This window comes from Leptosomus discolor, chromosome 20 (assembly GCF_034619465.1).
Source record: "Leptosomus discolor isolate bLepDis1 chromosome 20, bLepDis1.hap2, whole genome shotgun sequence".
NCBI lineage: Eukaryota > Metazoa > Chordata > Aves > Leptosomiformes > Leptosomidae > Leptosomus > Leptosomus discolor.
Genome location: NC_141410.1, coordinates 5,541,986 through 5,556,627, shown reverse-complemented (window position 1 = coordinate 5,556,627; position 14,642 = coordinate 5,541,986).

Here is a 14,642-nt window from a genome sequence, read left to right as displayed (position 1 = left end):
CCTCGGCGCTGCCTCTAGGCCTGTCGAGGATAAGAGGGTCATTAGCAGCAGTCAGCGTGGCTTCACCCAGGGGAAGTCATGTTTGACCAACCCGATAGCCTTTTATGAAGGCATAACCAGGTGGATAGAGGATGGTAGTACAGTGGATGTGGTTTATCTTGATTTCGGTAAAGCGTTGGACACCGTCTGCCGCAGCATCCTGGCAGCTAAACTGAGGAAGTGTGGTCTGGAGGATCAGGTAGTGAGGTGGATCGTGAACTGGTTGAAGGAAAGAGGTCAGAGAGTTGTGGTCAATGGGACAGAGTCTAGTTGGAGGCCTGTATCTAGTGGAGTCCCTCAGGGGTCGGTACTGGGGCCAGCACTATTCAATATATTCATCAATGACCTGGATGAGGGAACAGAGTGAACTGTCAGCAAGTTTGCTGCTGACACAACACTGGGAGGGGTGGCTGACACCCCAGCGGGCTGTGCTGCCATTCAGCGAGACCTGGACGGGCTGGAGAGCTGGGCGGGGAGAAATGTGATGAAGTACAACAAGGGCAAGCGTCGCGTCTTGCATCTGGGAAAGAACAACCCCGCGTCCCAGTACGGGTTGGGGACTGAGCTGTCGGAGAGTAGCGTAGGGGAAAGGGACCTGGGGGTCCTGGTGGGCAGCAGGATGAGCACGAGCCAGCAACGTGCCCTGGTGGCCAAGAAGGCCAATGGCATCCTGGGGTGGATTAGAAGGGCTGTGGTCAGTAGGTCGAGAGAGGTTCTCCTCCCCCTCTCCTCTGCCCTGGTGAGACCCCATCTGGAAGAGTGTGCCCAGTTCTGGGCCCCTCAGTTCAAGAAGGACGGGGAACTGCTGGGAAGAGCCCAGCACAGAGCCACAAAGGTGATGAAGGGGGTGGAACATCTGCCTTAGGAGGAAAGGCTGAGGGAGCTGGGTCTCCTTGGCTTGGAGAAGAGGAGACTGAGGGGTGACCTCATCGATGGTTATCAGTACGTAAAGGGCGAGTGTCAGGCGGATGGAGCCGGGCTCTTGTCGGTGCTGGCCAATGACAGGACAAGGGGCAACGGGTGCGAGCTGGAGCACAGGAGATTCCACGTGAACATAAGGAAAAACTTGTTCACCGTGAGGGTGACAGAGCCCTGGAACAGGCTGCCCAGAGAGGTGGTGGAGTCTGCTTCCCTGGAGACATTCGAAACCCGCCTGGAAGCGTTCCTGTGTGACCTACTCTGGGTAGTCCTGCTCTGGCAGGCGGGTTGGACTGGATGATTTTTCGAGGTCCCTTCCCACCCCTGAAGTTCCGTGATTCCGTGGTAGCTGACTCCAGAGCAGACCACTGAGCTCTAGAGGGAAATGGGACCATCCCGGTGTGAAATCTGTACCCAGGAACTGCTGAAATGGGGTCAAATGCAGTCAGGTGCTGAGCCCTTGCAGATCCCCGTGATTTCAAGAGGAGCTGGAGGAAAAGCACCACCTCATCTCGCCTGGGTTTCCTGGGGACGCAGCTCTGAGGGCGCGGAAGGAGGACTTGACGGCTTCTTCCCCTCTCCCTTCCCCTTTTCTTGCAGAGCTTGGAGCTTTTTGCAGGAAAATTCTGGCAGAGCGCGCTGCCCGGCAGGATGCATTAGCTGCCTGCGCCCTCTTGAAGCCTTCAGCCTCCCCCAGCAGCACAGAAATCCACGCTTCCCCTTCTTTAAGGGCAGGAGGCGGTGGCCTTGGGAGGCAGAAGGGGTGCATACTGTCTGTAGCGGGAACCACCGGCGTTGATGACAGAGCAGCTTTGGAGACCAGACCTAAGTGAGGCAGAGGGGCCCCTACAGCTGAGGACAGACAAATAACCAGTCGATGTTTTCCAGCACCTCCAGTGTCAGCAGGAGAACCAGAAGCTTTCAGAGCAGCTTTCGCTGCTGAAGGGGGAAAACAAAGCCCTCTACGAGCACGGAGTCCGTCTGCTGAACAAGAAGCATCTGTGTGTCAGGTAAGGACTGCAGCAGCAGGGGACGTGTAGGCACAAAAATCCCGCCCAGGAACTGCCCTCGATGTGCCTGGCAGTGACAGTGGACGTGACTGTTCTGTAGCTGCCAGTGCTGCAGCTCTAAGCAGCGCCCGCTGAAGGAGCTCTTTCTGCAGGCTCTTTGCCTGACCCTTGCTGTTTAGGATTCTTCTTTTTTGGCCTTCTTCCCCCATACCCAAGCACTTCCCCTTAACCACCCACAGCCCCACCCAAACAATCAACCCGCCCTTTCCCTGTGGCTTCCAAAGTTGGTGCCTTGATAACCCTGTTTGGTGTAAAGAGCTGAGCGGGGCGAGCACAAGGGTTTGTAAAGCTGGGAGTCAGCAGCGGGGTAGATGGCTGAGGCTCCCAGGCCGGGCTGTGAAGAGCCCGAATAAATGCAGGACACCTCCTGCCTCGCTCTTGGCCCAGAACACCAAAGCATTTCACAGACTGATGCTTGTCTCTCTGCCTCCTCAGGAAATATATCGAAATGCAGCTCTGCCACGAAGATGAGATCCGCAGAGCCAAGGAGACCCTTATCCACGAGGGGAAACAAAGGGAGAGCAGAATTAAGCAGCTGGAAAAAGAGCTCAGCAAGACAAAGCTCCAAGTGGAAAAGGTGAGAGAACACACGAAGGGCTTCTCCCGCGGGGGAAGGCGGGGGAGCAGGCTAGAGCGTGGCTGCGGGAGCACCCCTTCTTCCAAACAGCATGCTGTTTAGGAGAAAAGGAAACGAGGTTTGGGCAGAGCTGGTTTGCAGGCAACGGGCTGGCCCCGTTAAACGACCAGACGGAGGGAGCAGGGGGGGCTCTGCCGGACGTGCTGCTCCTGCGCTGTGCGCAGGACTGACGCTGCCCTGGGAAACGGCTGCAGTGCCAGGGGCTCCAGCCCGTCCTTGTAGGAACAAAAGGCCACAAGGGAATTGCTGGCTCAGGGGTGCCCTCGGGGAACCTCTGTCCCCAAATCCCATTCAGAACCTGCCTAAGCTCCGTCTGCTTTGGCCTCAGAGCTATTGCTGCTGGCAAGGGACTCGAAAACCTCTTTTTGGGGTGTGTTACATCAGAGAGCGTATCACTTCTAGGAGTGAACGTGCTTGGCGGTGACCCCTTTGGTAAAGCGCTCTCAGACGCACAGAGGGCAGGGGAGAGCGAAGCGTAACTGCTGGTGGTGATTTCCTTCTGCAACACTGCTCAGGGGAAGGCGCTGGTTGCAGAGATGGCTGCTGAGAATGAGAAACTACTCCAGGAAAGAAGACGGCTCCTCCAGGAGATGACTGACCAAGGGGAGCCCCCTTGGAGCAACCCGTCTACGAGTGCCGCCACCCTGCAGAGCAGGTAGGTGCTTAACGATGTCCACACCTCTGGGAGCCTGCCTCTTCCCAGCGCTTCTCTGGTCTTATGCCCATTCCTCTTAAGAAATGGGCACAGGGAAGCCTGAACCGCGCCCCAGTCACTAGTGCTGAGGCCTTTCATTGCTGTGGGATGCAATTAGCCCCTTTCCCCATCAAAGGCCTCGGCATAGAGCCGATGCTGCGCAGGCCAAAGGGTCTGAGGTCGCAAGAGAAAATGCCCCTTTGAAAACGCAGCGTGGCTGGAAGGAAAGTAACTTATGCCTTGTGTGTGTGACGTGCTCAGAGCGAAGATCCCGGATGAGGAGAACGTGCGGGTGGATGAGGAGAACGTGCGGCTGCACGAGAGCGAACGCAGCTCTCGGGCCACGTGCCCACCTCGCAGCCTGTGCCAAGGAGAATCCACGCTCCCAACATGGAGGTGAGACTCCGAGAGGGCTTGGTCTCAGCAGACAGGTTACAGGAGCCAATGTCGTTGGCCCAAAGGACAAGTCTAGGATTAGTACCTCGGTGGGGTTGGAGTTCATGGGGAGAAGTCTCAGTGGAGCCGGGGGCACTTTGAAGACCAAGAGCATAAGTTGAAATTCGGGGTCTGGCATGGACCTCCTCCTTTGAAAGTCTCTGTTCCCCCTTCCAGGACTCGAAGAGTGTTAACTCTCTGAACGCCAGCTGCGGAGTAAGGTGTTGCCGTCTCCCCGTACCGGGCGCCGTGGGTCAGGGGATGCCTCTCTGCGTGTGGTGAAGGACAAGTGGAGTGTTTTGGCTGCTCCGCCCTCTGCACCCTGTGCTTCATCTCCAAGGGCCCTTTTTTTTTGTTAGTAAAATTATAGGGACTTTTTAAAGTTTTCAACTTGCCCAAGTGTCAGTGTGTGCATGTGTCACCCCAGATCCAGCCGGAGGCTGGAATTTGTAGATAAACTCAGGAAAATGGAAGAAGGGGGGGTGGGGGTGAAGCCACCCGATCTCCCCCTGAACCCCAGTTCCTTGCCCAGTCCAAAACTACAAGCTTTGGAAATGAAACTTGGAGAAACTCCCTTCCACCACGTGCTCCCTTTCCTCCTCTCCCCTCGATCTGTACTCAGACCGATTAGATGGTGACCGCAGTCCTCCTGAGGTGATGGATGTAGTTCCGTTGAAGCAGCGATCTTGTAAAGGGGTCTGGTCTTTCCTCCGAAGGTCCAGTGGTAGGTAGGTAGCTCTTGTCCTCTGGAACTCCAGTGGGGGGAAAACTCCTCTGGGAATCCAGTGGAAGAAGGCTGCTAGGGTGTTGGAGATCTCAGGTTTTATTTAGCATGGACTGCTTGGCTCCTTCCCCCCGGGGGGAGCATCTCACAATGGGATGGGGAGTCGTGAGGCCGTTCCTTGATGGGCCATTAACAGGAGATAGTCCAGGAGGGAGTTATCCATGGGTCATGCAATAAGGCGTTGTTGTGCCCATTAACAGAAGATAGTCCAGAGGGGGGAGGCAGGGAGCACCGCCCCACCTGCTCTCAACAGCTCCTGAAGATGGTAATCGATTACTTTTGGGGGGGGCACATTTTACACTGTAACCTAGGACACTTGGAAATATTCAAGGTCGGGTTGGAGGGAGCTCTGAGCAACCTGACATAGCTGCAGATGTCCCTGCTCACTGCACCTTTGGAGGTCCCATCCACCCAAACAATCCTCTGATTCTCGTGCGCCCCCAGAGCCCCCAGCATGCCTTGGGTTGCACAGCCAGACACATCCAGGGGGTTGTGGGTGCACCAGAAGGAAGCCCGAGCGGTCCGGGCTGTCCCAAACGGTACGTCCTGGTGACCGGGACGCCCCTAAAGGTACACGGAGTTGTCCAGGGCACGCTGAAAGCCACACGGGGAGGGTTCTGTGAAGCCCCAAGAAGCAACCAAAGGGGTTCAGGATACCCCCAAAAGGAAGACAGATGGTTTCAGCAAGGACACAGCAAAAGGTTCACCCGGCGTCCACCCCAAAATGGCAAAAGGCCAGGGCGTGCAGGGATGTCGCCTAAAGGGATGCCGAGGGGCAAGGGACGCACTGAGAGGCACCCCCAGGGGTCCAGGGGCGCCCCAAAAGGCACAGCGATTGCCCTGGGCTGTCGTGAAAGGCACAGCAAGGGAGACGGGCTGCAGGAGAAAGCCCAGCGCGGGGCCTGGAGATGCAGCCAAGGGCACAGCAAGGAGTTGGGGGAGCCCGAAATGCACACCGCGGGGCCTTGGGCTGCTCAGAAAGGCATCCTTAGGGGCTTTATTGTTCCGAATGGCAGGGCAATTGCCATGGAGATCGTGACATTCACACCTAGGGGGCTGGGGCACCACGAAGGGCACAGCCACGGGTGGCAGGAGCATCAAAACACAGGCTGACACGTGCAGGGAAAGCCCAAAAGGCCGAGCAAGGGTCTCAGAGCAGCCCAAAATGTACCTGGGGTGGCCTGGGGCAGCCCTCTGGCAAACAAACAGAAGTCTCTACGGTGTACCAAAGGGCACGCCCACACACCCAGGGGTTTAGGGGGCACTGAAAGGCACGTTGAGGGGCGCGGGGAGATTCAGCATCACACCCAGGGGTGCAGGGTGCGCCCAAATCCATGCGCAGGGGGGCTGGGCACACCAGGCTGTTCCCCTTGGCCGCGTGGGCTGTGTGTGTGCAGAGAGGCTCTGGGCGTGCGGGCCCCTCTGCCCCGCCCAGCCCCCAGAGCCCGATGATGTCACTCAGCCGTTTATGACGTCAGCGCACAGGTCCACTAGACCTGGGGCGCTGGCACAGTCCCTGCACACACCGTACCTGCTGGTGCTGCTGGTGCTGCGCCAGTGGTGCTGGTGGTGCTGGTGCTGCGCCAGTGGTGCTGGTGGTGCTGCTGGAGCTGGTGGCAGTGGTGCTGCCGGTGGCAGTGGTGCTGGTGCTGGTGGAGCTGGTGGTGGAGCTCAGCCCGTAGGCGGCTGCCCGTGCCCTGCCGATCCTCGGGGCTCGGCTCCGCCGCTCGCAGCCAGCCCCCGGCAGCGCCCGCCGAGTCCTGCCGGCCCCTGCTGCCCGGGGAGAGGGGAGGCGAGGCCGTGCAGTGCCCGTTCCCACCGGGCCATGAAGAGCATCTGGCAGTTCCTGTGGCGCATGATGGCGTGGGAGGGGCCCGAGCCCTCCGGGAGCCGTGGTGCCGATGAGCTCCGGCCGCACGGCCAGGACCAGCTGCACCCTGCGTCCACCACCATCGACTGGGCCCCGTTGCCGCTGGTGCAGGAGCGCGACACCGGCTGCTGGGGCAAGGACGACGCTGGCCATCGGGCAGGAGCTGCTGGAGTTACGCAGCCTGCACCCGCTCTGGGGAGAGCAGGTAGGACTCTCGGGGTGAGGGCGGTGATGGGGAAAGGGGCTGTCGCCTGCCCTTCTGCTGGGCTGCCATCGAGAGAGGGCACTTGGAAAAGGGCGGCATGGTCTTGTGTATGAGCCAGGAGAAAAGGCGCTGCCGGGCATTGTCCCTGGCGAGCAGAAGTCTCGAGGCGCTGGTCCCTTGCGGGCTCCTTTCTGACCATTGGAGCCATCTCCCTGGCACACGGGACAGGCGTGTGCGCTGGAGGAAACCCATTCCCAAGCAGGACAAGAGATGCGTCTTGACCCTGCGTTTTGGTAGGGCGCTCGCCAGGCTCTCAGGGGCTTGGGGCGTGTGCTTGTGCTCCGGTTGTCTCTGGAAGCACGAGGGTGCGGAAAGCACCCTGGGCATCAGGGAGTTGTAGGAGCTCACTCTGGTTCCCAAACCATGTGCATTTAATGTAGGTGAGAAAGACCAGGAGGGAAAGGACGCCATCGAGAAGGCAGAAGAACTGCAGGTGGATGTGGCCCAGCTGAGAAGTGAAAACCTTTTCCTCCGTCAGCAGCTGGGAGAGGTGCAGGAGACCGCCCAAGCACAAGCGGTGAGTGATGCCTAAGGATACGAGGCCGTCAGAGTAGAAAAAGGGGTGAGGTGAGCACTGACCCGTTGTGTTGGACTTGCAAAGTTTTTGGCAAGCCTTGAGATGCGCTATCATGTCTATATGTACGTGTATGCACTGACTGGCTTTACCCAGCTTCCTACTTAAATGCCCTTAATATTCCTAAAATATTTTAGGAAAAAGGTCTGTTATTTGTGGGAGCATACCCAAGACAATAGAAGCCAAATCTGATGGCTCCGCTCCTGTCTCTAAACCTCGGTGTCTCTGAAAATACTGGTAGTAGGGCTGGCGGGCGCAGGAAGCCCAGACCACGTTCTTGCCGAGGAGACGTGCTGCAGTTTGCTACCTGGTAAATTGCAAAAGCTTGTGTTTTCCGTGGCATCACTTCTGCCGTGTTCTTGCACTAATCATTGGGTTGGGTTCTGAAGTGTGCAGGATCAAATGAGGTGCAGAAAAGGATTATTGTTAATTCCCGATAAAGTGTCTGGTAGCCATTGGAGAGGTTGTGCTTCTCGTGGGCTTTGACACAAAGACGTGCAGAAGTGCTTTGAGTAGAAGCACGGAAACCTTTCGTTCCGGCGACTGAGATAGTGAGGGATCAAAGGGATCTGAATCAGATCCTGGCCTATACATTCAGAAGACTTAATCCGTGTCCAATTTTAGTCCGAGATTTTAAAGCTCCAGCAAAAGCTAAAGGATTCCCAACACCAACTCCAGCTGGCAGAGGCCCGTGTTTCAGACAAGAAACTCCTGGAGGAGGAATTGAAGCAGGCCCGAGCAAAGGAAGCTTGTGCGCAGCAAGAACTTCACGAGGAGCGGCTGAACAGGTACCCAGAGCTGGGGAAGGGCTGCTCTGGGTGCGGAGGGGAGGCGTGTGCCAGCAAATGCTGCTGGGCCAGCCTGCAGCTCCCTGCTGCAGCTCCACGGCTGGCCCTAGGCGGGCTCAAGGAGTCAGGGCAGCACGGGTTTTACCTCCTTTGTGTCCTTTGGGCCTGCCAGTGTCCCTGGCAGAGCTCCCCACGTCCCCACTGTGTCAGATTTAAAAGGTCTTTGGAGGCTTCAGCTGCCTCAGAAGGTGCGTGGCCCCTCCTGCCAGCCCAGTGATTTGGTTTACCCTCCAGATGCCGGCAGGGCCCTTTCTTGTGCCGCTGGCATTGCTGATCCCAGACACAGCACGCACCTTTCACGTGCCGCTGGCACGTGGGGACAGCCAGGACGTCCTGATTTCTTTCTGCCCTCAGTGTTGCCCAGGGCAGGTGCAGAGCAGCGTGGTGTTGGGTTTAGATCCCAGCCAGCCTTAGATTCATGGAGGCAGGCCTCCACGTCAGCATCTCACCGTCACCCCAACGTGCTTTTAGGAAGCTCCTGGAGCAGCAGGTGGAGGAGCTGGAGCAGGAGCTCGAGGATTTGCAGGAGAATAAGGCGTCACTGGCCAAGAGGCACGTGGAGCTGCAAGACAAGACTCTGCACATCCTAGAAGAGTCCATAACTGACTGGAGCAAGGTGAGCTGCTGCACAGATGGGTCCTCCTCACCCGGGGTGATGCTGTGCTAGGATCAGAATACCAAGCAAGATCACAGCCTTGGACTTCAGCAGGGCCAGCTTTGGCCTTTTCAAGCAATTGCTCGGGGAAATCCCATGGGACAGGGTACGAAAAGGCAAAGGGGCCCAAGAGGGTTGGTTTATAGTCAAGGAGCACTGTTTCCAAGCTCAAGATTGGAGCATCTCAGTGGGTAGGAAATCAAGAAAGGGAGCCAGGAGACCCGCATGCTTAAATGGAGAAGTAATGGGCAAACTCAAGTGGCAGAGGAGAGTCTATAGGACTTGGAAGGAGGGGATGGCCACATGGGAGGACTCTAAGACTGTTGTCAGAGGATGTAAGGAGGCAACTAGGAAAGCTAAGGCCTCTTTGGCGTTCAGCCTTGCGAGGGAGGTCAAGGACAACAGAAAGGGCTTCTTCAAATACGCTGCAGACAAAACCAACACCAGAGGCAATGCAGGCCCACTGTTGAATGAGGCGGGTGAGAGAGGCTACAAAGAAGGCGGAGCTACTGAATGCCTTCTTTGCCTCTCTCTGTACTGCTGGGGACTGTCCTCAGGAGTCCCAGAGCCCTGAGGCCCCAGAGGAAGTCAGGATAAAGGAGGAGTTTGCCTTGGCTGATGCGGACTGGCTTAGGGATCAGCTCAGCAAGCTGGACATACGTAAATCCACGGGCCCTGATGGGGTGCCCCCGCGGGTGCTGAGGGAGCTGGCGGAAGTCATTGCTAGACCACTCTCTTTGGTAAGTCGTGGGGAACAGGAGAGGTGCCTGAGGACTGGAGGAAAGCAAATGTCACTCTGGTCTTCAAAAAGGACAGGAAGGAGGACCCGGGTAAGTACAGACCCGTCAGCCTCCCCTCCATCCCTGGAAAAGTGATGGAGTAAGTTATCCTCGGCGCTGCCTCTAGGCCTGTCGAGGATAAGAGGGTCATTAGCAGCAGTCAGCGTGGCTTCACCCAGGGGAAGTCATGTTTGACCAACCCGATAGCCTTTTATGAAGGCATAACCAGGTGGATAGAGGATGGTAGTACAGTGGATGTGGTTTATCTTGATTTTGGTAAAGCGTTGGACACCGTCTGCCGCAGCATCCTGGCAGCTAAACTGAGGAAGTGTGGTCTGGAGGATCAGGTAGTGAGGTGGATCGTGAACTGGTTGAAGGAAAGAGGTCAGAGAGTTGTGGTCAATGGGACAGAGTCTAGTTGGAGGCCTGTATCTAGTGGAGTCCCTCAGGGGTCGGTACTGGGGCCAGCACTATTCAATATTTTCATCAATGACCTGGATGAGGGAACAGAGTGAACTGTCAGCAAGTTTGCTGCTGACACAACACTGGGAGGGGTGGCTGACACCCCAGCGGGCTGTGCTGCCATTCAGCGAGACCTGGACGGGCTGGAGAGCTGGGCGGGGAGAAATGTGATGAAGTACAACAAGGGCAAGCGTCGCGTCTTGCATCTGGGAAAGAACAACCCCGCGTCCCAGTACGGGTTGGGGACTGAGCTGTCGGAGAGTAGCGTAGGGGAAAGGGACCTGGGGGTCCTGGTGGGCAGCAGGATGAGCACGAGCCAGCAACGTGCCCTGGTGGCCAAGAAGGCCAATGGCATCCTGGGGTGGATTAGAAGGGCTGTGGTCAGTAGGTCGAGAGAGGTTCTCCTCCCCCTCTCCTCTGCCCTGGTGAGACCCCATCTGGAAGAGTGTGCCCAGTTCTGGGCCCCTCAGTTCAAGAAGGACGGGGAACTGCTGGGAAGAGCCCAGCACAGAGCCACAAAGGTGATGAAGGGGGTGGAACATCTGCCTTAGGAGGAAAGGCTGAGGGAGCTGGGTCTCCTTGGCTTGGAGAAGAGGAGACTGAGGGGTGACCTCATCGATGGTTATCAGTACGTAAAGGGCGAGTGTCAGGCGGATGGAGCCGGGCTCTTGTCGGTGCTGGCCAATGACAGGACAAGGGGCAACGGGTGCGAGCTGGAGCACAGGAGATTCCACGTGAACATAAGGAAAAACTTGTTCACCGTGAGGGTGACAGAGCCCTGGAACAGGCTGCCCAGAGAGGTGGTGGAGTCTGCTTCCCTGGAGACATTCGAAACCCGCCTGGAAGCGTTCCTGTGTGACCTACTCTGGGTAGTCCTGCTCTGGCAGGCGGGTTGGACTGGATGATTTTTCGAGGTCCCTTCCCACCCCTGAAGTTCCGTGATTCCGTGGTAGCTGACTCCAGAGCAGACCACTGAGCTCTAGAGGGAAATGGGACCATCCCGGTGTGAAATCTGTACCCAGGAACTGCTGAAATGGGGTCAAATGCAGTCAGGTGCTGAGCCCTTGCAGATCCCCGTGATTTCAAGAGGAGCTGGAGGAAAAGCACCACCTCATCTCGCCTGGGTTTCCTGGGGACGCAGCTCTGAGGGCGCGGAAGGAGGACTTGACGGCTTCTTCCCCTCTCCCTTCCCCTTTTCTTGCAGAGCTTGGAGCTTTTTGCAGGAAAATTCTGGCAGAGCGCGCTGCCCGGCAGGATGCATTAGCTGCCTGCGCCCTCTTGAAGCCTTCAGCCTCCCCCAGCAGCACAGAAATCCACGCTTCCCCTTCTTTAAGGGCAGGAGGCGGTGGCCTTGGGAGGCAGAAGGGGTGCATACTGTCTGTAGCGGGAACCACCGGCGTTGATGACAGAGCAGCTTTGGAGACCAGACCTAAGTGAGGCAGAGGGGCCCCTACAGCTGAGGACAGACAAATAACCAGTCGATGTTTTCCAGCACCTCCAGTGTCAGCAGGAGAACCAGAAGCTTTCAGAGCAGCTTTCGCTGCTGAAGGGGGAAAACAAAGCCCTCTACGAGCACGGAGTCCGTCTGCTGAACAAGAAGCATCTGTGTGTCAGGTAAGGACTGCAGCAGCAGGGGACGTGTAGGCACAAAAATCCCGCCCAGGAACTGCCCTCGATGTGCCTGGCAGTGACAGTGGACGTGACTGTTCTGTAGCTGCCAGTGCTGCAGCTCTAAGCAGCGCCCGCTGAAGGAGCTCTTTCTGCAGGCTCTTTGCCTGACCCTTGCTGTTTAGGATTCTTCTTTTTTGGCCTTCTTCCCCCATACCCAAGCACTTCCCCTTAACCACCCACAGCCCCACCCAAACAATCAACCCGCCCTTTCCCTGTGGCTTCCAAAGTTGGTGCCTTGATAACCCTGTTTGGTGTAAAGAGCTGAGCGGGGCGAGCACAAGGGTTTGTAAAGCTGGGAGTCAGCAGCGGGGTAGATGGCTGAGGCTCCCAGGCCGGGCTGTGAAGAGCCCGAATAAATGCAGGACACCTCCTGCCTCGCTCTTGGCCCAGAACACCAAAGCATTTCACAGACTGACGCTTGTCTCTCTGCCTCCTCAGGAAATATATCGAAATGCAGCTCTGCCACGAAGATGAGATCCGCAGAGCCAAGGAGACCCTTATCCACGAGGGGAAACAAAGGGAGAGCAGAATTAAGCAGCTGGAAAAAGAGCTCAGCAAGACAAAGCTCCAAGTGGAAAAGGTGAGAGAACACACGAAGGGCTTCTCCCGCGGGGGAGCAGGCTAGAGCGTGGCTGCGGGAGCACCCCTTCTTCCAAACAGCATGCTGTTTAGGAGAAAAGGAAACGAGGTTTGGGCAGAGCTGGTTTGCAGGCAACGGGCTGGCCCCGTTAAACGACCAGACGGAGGGAGCAGGGGGGGCTCTGCCGGACGTGCTGCTCCTGCGCTGTGCGCAAGACTGACGCTGCCCTGGGAAACGGCTGCAGTGCCAGGGGCTCCAGCCCGTCCTTGTAGGAACAAAAGGCCACAAGGGAATTGCTGTCTCAGGGGTGCCCTCGGGGAACCTCTGTCCCCAAATCCCATTCAGAACCTGCCTAAGCTCCGTCTGCTTTGGCCTCAGAGCTATTGCTGCTGGCAAGGGACTCGAAAGCCTCTTTTTGGGGTGTGTTACATCAGAGAGCGTATCACTTCTAGGAGTGAACGTGCTTGGCGGTGACCCCTTTGGTAAAGCACTCTCAGACGCACAGAGGGCAGGGGAGAGCGAAGCGTAACTGCTGGTGGTGATTTCCTTCTGCAACACTGCTCAGGGGAAGGCGCTGGTTGCAGAGATGGCTGCTGAGAATGAGAAACTACTCCAGGAAAGAAGACGGCTCCTCCAGGAGATGACTGACCAAGGGGAGCCCCCTTGGAGCAACCCGTCTACGAGTGCCGCCACCCTGCAGAGCAGGTAGGTGCTTAACGATGTCCACACCTCTGGGAGCCTGCCTCTTCCCAGCGCTTCTCTGGTCTTATGCCCATTCCTCTTAAGAAATGGGCACAGGGAAGCCTGAACCGCGCCCCAGTCACTAGTGCTGAGGCCTTTCATTGCTGTGGGATGCAATTAGCCCCTTTCCCCATCAAAGGCCTCGGCATAGAGCCGATGCTGCGCAGGCCAAAGGGTCTGAGGTCGCAAGAGAAAATGCCCCTTTGAAAACGCAGCGTGGCTGGAAGGAAAGTAACTTATGCCTTGTGTGTGTGACGTGCTCAGAGCGAAGATCCCGGATGAGGAGAACGTGCGGGTGGATGAGGAGAACGTGCGGCTGCACGAGAGCGAACGCAGCTCTTGGGCCACGTGCCCACCTCGCAGCCTGTGCCAAGGAGAATCCACGCTCCCAACATGGAGGTGAGACTCCGAGAGGGCTTGGTCTCAGCAGACAGGTTACAGGAGCCAATGTCGTTGGCCCAAAGGACAAGTCTAGGATTAGTACCTCGGTGGGGTTGGAGTTCATGGGGAGAAGTCTCAGTGGAGCCGGGGGCACTTTGAAGACCAAGAGCATAAGTTGAAATTCGGGGTCTGGCATGGACCTCCTCCTTTGAAAGTCTCTGTTCCCCCTTCCAGGACTCGAAGAGTGTTAACTCTCTGAACGCCAGCTGCGGAGTAAGGTGTTGCCGTCTCCCCGTACCGGGCGCCGTGGGTCAGGGGATGCCTCTCTGCGTGTGGTGAAGGACAAGTGGAGTGTTTTGGCTGCTCCGCCCTCTGCACCCTGTGCTTCATCTCCAAGGGCCCTTTTTTTTTGTTAGTAAAATTATAGGGACTTTTTAAAGTTTTCAACTTGCCCAAGTGTCAGTGTGTGCATGTGTCACCCCAGATCCAGCCGGAGGCTGGAATTTGTAGATAAACTCAGGAAAATGGAAGAAGGGGGGGTGGGGGTGAAGCCACCCGATCTCCCCCTGAACCCCAGTTCCTTGCCCAGTCCAAAACTACAAGCTTTGGAAATGAAACTTGGAGAAACTCCCTTCCACCACGTGCTCCCTTTCCTCCTCTCCCCTCGATCTGTACTCAGACCGATTAGATGGTGACCGCAGTCCTCCTGAGGTGATGGATGTAGTTCTGTTGAAGCAGCGATCTTGTAAAGGGGTCTGGTCTTTCCTCCGAAGGTCCAGTGGTAGGTAGGTAGCTCTTGTCCTCTGGAACTCCAGTGGGGGGAAAACTCCTCTGGGAATCCAGTGGAAGAAGGCTGCTAGGGTGTTGGAGATCTCAGGTTTTATTTAGCATGGACTGCTTGGCTCCTTCCCCCCGGGGGGAGCATCTCACAATGGGATGGGGAGTCGTGAGGCCGTTCCTTGATGGGCCATTAACAGGAGATAGTCCAGGAGGGAGTTATCCATGGGTCATGCAATAAGGCGTTGTTGTGCCCATTAACAGAAGATAGTCCAGAGGGGGGAGGCAGGGAGCACCGCCCCACCTGCTCTCAACAGCTCCTGAAGATGGTAATCGATTACTTTTGGGGGGGGCACATTTTACACTGTAACCTAGGACACTTGGAAATATTCAAGGTCGGGTTGGAGGGAGCTCTGAGCAACCTGACATAGCTGCAGATGTCCCTGCTCACTGCACCTTTGG